This window comes from Lactuca sativa, chromosome 6 (assembly GCF_002870075.4).
Source record: "Lactuca sativa cultivar Salinas chromosome 6, Lsat_Salinas_v11, whole genome shotgun sequence".
In the NCBI taxonomy this organism is placed as follows: Eukaryota; Viridiplantae; Streptophyta; class Magnoliopsida; order Asterales; family Asteraceae; genus Lactuca; species Lactuca sativa.
The window spans coordinates 89,728,852-89,735,712 of record NC_056628.2 but is presented as its reverse complement, the minus strand read 5'-3'; the positions used below and the strand labels follow the sequence as shown (position 1 = coordinate 89,735,712).

The 6,861-nt window shown below is 37.1% G+C and overlaps 1 long non-coding RNA gene across 1 annotated transcript; it reads left to right on the top strand.

Moving 5' to 3' along the window:
- Positions 1-301: 301 nt before the first annotated feature.
- Positions 302-3,033, top strand: LOC111912060 (uncharacterized). The gene is made up of 4 exons (XR_002857060.3): positions 302-459; positions 543-792; positions 1,398-2,704; positions 2,830-3,033. It is a non-coding gene; the product is annotated as an uncharacterized LOC111912060 (long non-coding RNA).
- Positions 3,034-6,861: the final 3,828 nt, after the last annotated feature.

Sequence of the window (6,861 nt, the reverse complement as noted above, 5' to 3'; positions counted from 1 at the left end):
CAAACACTGGATCTTCGATTTTCCGTTTTATTATTTTCTTTCATCTCCCAAGTCTTTTCATTGATATGGTTAACCTTTGTGTTTTTCTGATGTACATGTAGGGGGTGTTTGGCTTAACTTTTCACAGCCAAAAGTCCTTTTTGGAAAAGTTACAAAGAATTAGGATGTCCTGACTTTTCCAAAAAGTTCATTTTCATTGTATAAAAACTCCAAAAGTAACTTTTAATTTTTTTTCCAAACATCTTTTGTTTTTTTCTTTTTAAAAAAGGACTTTTATGGCTGTGAAAAGTTAAGCCAAACACCCCGTAGTCGGTGATGATGAAGTGCAAAGGTGCGTATGGTGCTGTTGCAGCAAGTGCAGAGGATGCCACCACCATTTAGATTCGCAGGTGAAGTCTACTGCCATATGCATCGTCACTCTCCACCACCATCATTCAGATATCTACTGATGCTGTCAAGGTAATCTTCTACCATCAGATGATGTGTCCAATCTCAATTCCTCCATCGTTGATATACCTATAATTTCTATTGATTTTATTTAGTGCTGTTATTGATGGGTTGTACAGTCACCAAAAGCGGGCCAATTTCGTCCCTACTGTTCCCCCACTATCATCGTGTTTATGCCCCAATCAATCAATGTTGTTTGGTTTTACCGTCGCTCCCCCGCTCCCGTCTTCTACAAAGGCCTAATCGATGACTTCTTCTCTATCTCTTCTCCACCTAAAGTGGGAACCTCTTCAATTAATTCGGTGTTAATCAGTTTCCCAGTGGAACACGATATTCGGCTTCAAGGTATGCTTATTGGTTCCAATTTCATAGTTTACCTAGTGTAGGGTTTTTCTGTTCTTGTCTATGTGTGAAGATTTCGTACCCGATTTCTCCTTCTAGGGTCCAATTACACTTGGGTCCTTGATGATCTTATGATTATATGCCTTAATCTTTACCTTACATATGTATACTTTATGACTTGAAAATTACACATTACAATTGCGGAATCAAAGCTCAAAATCCAAGCACCAACTTCGACACTTGTAGAAATCCACATACCTAAAAAGTTTAAAATTTTGATATTTATAGAAGTTAAAGCAGAAACATATTCCATGTGCACTATTGAAACATGTAGTTACTTCTTTTGGTTGTTTCAATAAGATTCATATCTCAATAACTAAGTAGAAATGTGAAAATTGTTATTGCATAATTACTCATATATATATATATATATATATATATATATATATATATATATATATATATATATATTTCTAAATTGATGCTCAAATATTCAATTCAATAAATATTATTTTCTATTTATAGCCAATTTTACCAAAATCAATTCAATAATGGCACTCAAGTTTTATTGTTTTCCACTAAAAGAACGATTTTATTGTGTTCTACAGAATACATCAAGTAGGAAGCAAGAGATTTCAACCAATATAGATCGATTTTATCATCTTTATTCTCCTTTAATAAATAACAAGAAAGGCTGAGGTACCACTTACCAAAACTATATTTTTATATTCTTTTCTTTGGGCCTGTTTTATAGAGTAGAATGAGAAATGGACAACTAGGCATTCGCACCATCACAAGATTAATAGCTATGTTGTCATGGACATTAATTGTCAGAAAAAATGACTTATGATTGAGCCAAAGCTTAACATAACAACATACAGAGCACAACATGATTACAAAATACAAAACAGTTAATTGATTCCATGAAATAGATGACTATTGTTGTTTTACATAGAGTACTGCTTAATTGGTGCTTAAAGCGTGTTTCGCTTGGTCAAAATTGGTAAAGACATTGTAATTTTATAACTGATTTCCCCTTTTTTCCTAATGGACCTATCACATTCCTACGTTATTCAAAAAGCTCTTCATGTATCTTGATTTTTGAAATTGTTGTATTGTTGTCTTATGATTATTTCATTGATAATTGTCAAAAGAAGATGATGTCGCAGACATAAGAATTGGCGACGAGGATGTTCCACAACCGCACAATTTTCGTAAAAAACTTATAGTTTGGTGGTAACCATTATTTGGTCTGTTGAAAATAAATATATGTTTTCATCTGATATTCTTAAGAAGTTAAGGAGTTTTCTTGTGAAAATCAGTTGATGAGGCACAATCTTTTGGTAACCATTGTTTGGCCTCTTCATTATAAAATTACTCTATGATTCATGGTTTGCATTGGTTTGGTTCCTTCTAAAATATGAAAGAACATGACCTTAACTATACCACATAGACTTATTTCTTGAGCTAGATATTTCTCATAGAAATGAAGATCATGAATTCACACCCTAAGGACAATCAGCAAGACTTTGGAGAACTAGAAGTAACTGCAATCTGATATAGGAAACTCAAGAGTTTTATCTTGATATGGATCTTCTTCTATGTGTAAATCATGCGGAAAAAAGCAGAGATTCTTTTTTCCTACCTGATACACGGACCGTAGAAGAGAAGAATAAAAGGTGTGGACAAACCAAAGAGTTTTACCCTGATGTAAAAAAGTTATTTTGAAAGCCACGTGTTTTGAGATATCTTACAACATATCATTTAGAGTATCATTCTTTAAAAGTATAACATTTTTTTATCTTCTCTTCTGACCCACCAAACAAAATGATGAAACAACTCTATTTGTTGGTTATAATGGTTTTTTGTAGCGGGGGATTTTGATCTTCACCATGATTTGGCAACGATGAAACTGGTAAAGAATAAGAGAAAATGGCATAGCCTTTATTTATTTAATTTTTTATTTATTTTTCTTTTGCATTCTGATGCAATTTATTAAGTTTTTGGTGTTATTGATTATATATATCTACAATGCCACAGGTTGTGCTTATATAAACATATATGTAGACATTTTTACCCTTGCAGCTGGGAATTGAGGGGAAAAGGATGTGGAGGGCCTGGAGGCTACGGTTCTTTAAGTTCTTCCAATTTCAACTAGCAATGGTGTTATTGCCATTAGGTGCAATTCCCATTTTTTTTTGTTTAAAATGCACTAAATTAGTAATGTACTATATATATATATATATATATATATATATATATATATATATATATATACATATATATATATATATATATATATATATATATATATATATATATATATATATATATATATATATATATTGCAATTTGTTTTGATTGGTCTTTGAATTTCCAACTTTTTGTTTTTGCTTTTCGCAATTCATTTCATTTTTTTTACCAAAAACAAAGTACATTGCTAATTTGCTATTTGTTGCATTTTTTCGTATTTCCATTTATAATCTTCTAAAAGAGACGTAAGAAGTTTTTAACTAGCAACACAAACACAAATCCAAACCCTCCAATCCATGAAAACCCACCGACCCATGCAATGTATGGGAAACTTTTCTAGTTAGAATTCAATACCACATCTACGTTTAATTAATTAGTATTTGAATAACCCATTTAGGTGATTACCAAACACTTGATTTAATTTAGTATTTTAATAACGAATTCAAATAATTACCAAACACTTGATTTAATTTAGTCGTAGATGGACCAACATCAAAATTTATCCAATGTGGAATGGCTAAAAGGCTAAAACCTAGCATCCAAATAAGTGGTAAAGTCAAAAGGTCAAATATACCTTGAAAGAGTCTAGGCGCGTGAAGAAAAAGTGAGCAGGCATCTCCAATTGATTCTGATGGTTGACCTCCACCTTCGGCCACTCATCCCTCAATGAAGCTCGTTGAAAATGAAGGAACCTACTGGGTGACCCAGCTTCACCGTAAACTATACATATGTGCCTTAATCTCTCATACCATCATTAGCTACTGCTCGAAGGAGGTGTAACACATGCCCGAAAACATGGTGGCGCAGCTGAAAACGAATCAGCTCATCGTGTTCCTAACTTGAATCTCTTCTGAAATTGTTGCCTTGATGGGAGCGGGATCCAACTCTCTCTCTCTCTCTCTCTCTCTCTCTCTCTATAAGGTCCAACTAAGGATCTTTACCAGCAATCAAGCAACAAACAATCTTAGAATAAGAACAAGATGAAAAGAAACCGAGCTTGTACACGTTTATATTCAATAAATCGCCAGGTACAACTCGATGGACTGCTCTGTGATCTCTATGGCATCAACAACCACAAAAGACCTACTCCTCCACTATTTATACTCGACTAGACCGCAAGCTGTGTTTGCGACCGTAAACGGAGTTTACGGTCGTGAACACACAAAATGGCCAAAAATGAATAAACAACTCATAAACTGTCTTACAGACTCATGCCAAACAAAATACACTGAAAGCCTAGACCAAACCATTAACTAGACTCTTCAATCTCCCCCTTGGTTTGGTGCTAGCTTGGACTTAGCTCTTGTCGACCACCAGTACATCGGACCTTCCCATCGCTCCGTTCCACATTTTCTTCTCTATAATTGCAGCCACCATCGAAGTGTATTCTTTTACGGTGGGCTCAAAGAGATCTTCAGCCACCACAATCTGATGAGCAGCGAGATGATGTATGTCCCGCTTGCCAAATTGAAGCAAATCCCTTTTGTCATACAGACGGATGTAATCTTCCTTAAGCTTGATGACAACAACATCTGTGGATTCGTCATACACCCAATATTGCATGGATGCGAGAGAACCATCTGGATAATTTTGAAGAATAGGAACGTGCTTAACTTGAGCAGTAGCTGGCCACATCACTGACCGAAGTGGCTGAATTGTTTTGGGATCAATGACTTTTGAGTGAACCTTTACAAAACACTCTGCAGTCTTCATTGACGGGAAGCCCTTGGCCACTTGATCTTCCAAAAAGGATTTGAACTGACTCTTTGAGAAAGGAGCTTTGGACAACTCAATAAGATCAATCTTAGTAAAAGAATGAAAGTCGTGAGCATCTTTGTATAGTTCTTTATTTCCGCTCTTTCTCCTCACCATAAACATATTCATGGTGTCATGGAATCCCCTCGAGATGATTCCTGACCTATCACCATAGATGTCTCTGAAACGATGCACTCCCAGATCCGTAATGGTGATCTGTGGTTTATCCCAGGGTGCCTTATAATCCATGCTTCTTTTGAATAACAATTGACCTTTGTCAGTAGACTTGTCCAATTTGGCGTGTTTTAATGCTGCTGCACTTGGAGCTTGAGCCGGTTCCTTTTCAAAATGGTCCACGATGATGGTGGTTCTGGTAGGTTGAGGCACAATGGGAGCATCTTGGTTGGGAAGATAAATCTGTGGCTCGTCAACAGATGACTTGAATTCATCGCCAAGTTTATCTTCCAGCTTTTTCTTCAAATCGTAGTAGTTGGCGGTCAACAGGCCAAAATGTGTCTGAAGATCAGTAATCTGCTTTGTCTTCAGAACCTTATCTTCATTAAGTTCGGCCACTTGAATATTGAGCTTTGTGTTTTCGGTTTGAAGGTCTGCGACCTTGATATCCAGCTCAATATTTCTCTGATTAAGATCAACATTCTTCTGATTCAGAGCGTCGATCTGTTTCTGGAGTCCAAGAAGCGAGGGAATCTCTTCTCCTGAGTTTTCACCCCCAATAAAAATTCCTTTGCCACGTGGGGGTGGCGTAGAAAATTGTTCTTCTGCCAAGAGCCTAGCTAGCCTAACCGAGGCAGCATCATCCTCTGGCCTGGGAGGAGAGAAACCCGTTGGGAGTGAAGAGCCACCAGCTTCATAGAAGGTACTAGGACCTTCACTGAAGGGTTCAGTTGAGACTATGACAGGTGTGGTTGTTGGTGGAGCTGTAACACTTTGAGTTGCCAGTCTAATGATGAGTCTGCGTCTTTTGCTTAGAGGAGGAGAGGCTTGTGTAGTGGTGTGATCACTTTCCACTGGCTCGGATGAAGGTAAGACAACATCAAGGGGAGGAATCCCTGATACTGTCACCATAGGAATTGCTATTTTCACCAATGGATTGGTAGGAGGAGGTGTGGCTTCCAGAACATCTTCTTCCTCCCTTGTCTCTGTTACAGTATGGGCAACTTCATCGACATTATCAAGCAACTTTTCGAGGCTTTCTCCGATCATAAAATCTTCATTGCTACCGAAGTTCAATGGAATTTCATCATTATCAAATCCTGTGAGGTCGAGATCTTCGTACAACTCAGTCTCAGTCCCCGACCCCTCATTGTAATCCCTTTGAACCTGTACAAACTGTAATTCGTGTTCCTCAGCAACTTGGGCATTTGCAGCTGGAGTTTTGTCGTCATTATTATCTAAAACCGTGATGATATCTTCAGAAACAATCCTTTTAGAGGAAGTGGGCTCGGATAATGCTTTATCAGATGTTCCATGAGACTCGGAAGTTTCATCAAGCTCAGCAAATTTCCCGAACTTCACTAAAGGATGTAATCCTTGAAAAACGACCTTGCCTTTCCGATTTTGTTTAATAAGACAAACAATGTGAGGACCCAAGGATTTTATATCCAGCATGTCACCATCCTTGACCATCTCTGGGAATTTATTGTTGATGAACACTTGAATAAACCTCGGATATAACAAAAATGCATCTCTGGTTCCCCAGGTCATGGCATTTATGTTCACCAGGAACTCATCAAGTATATACTTTGAGAAGTTGGATTTTATGCCAGCAGCCAAAGAGACAATCAACCCTGTGTTCCTGAAAGAGATTTCATCAGCTCCTGATCTCCTGCCTGAGATGCAGCTCACAAACACGTGTTCCAGGAATCGCCAGTAAGGAGGCAAGAGCTTTTTCACTGTGGGAGGGTAGGTACCCTCGTATCCCATCTTCCAGATTTGAATTGATTCTGTCTTTGAATTGTTTAGTCGAGTAATCGATCAGTGATTTGTGATCAATTCAATTGATCAATTCTCAAGTTCATCAAGTTTTTCAAGCTTTCTGAAAAT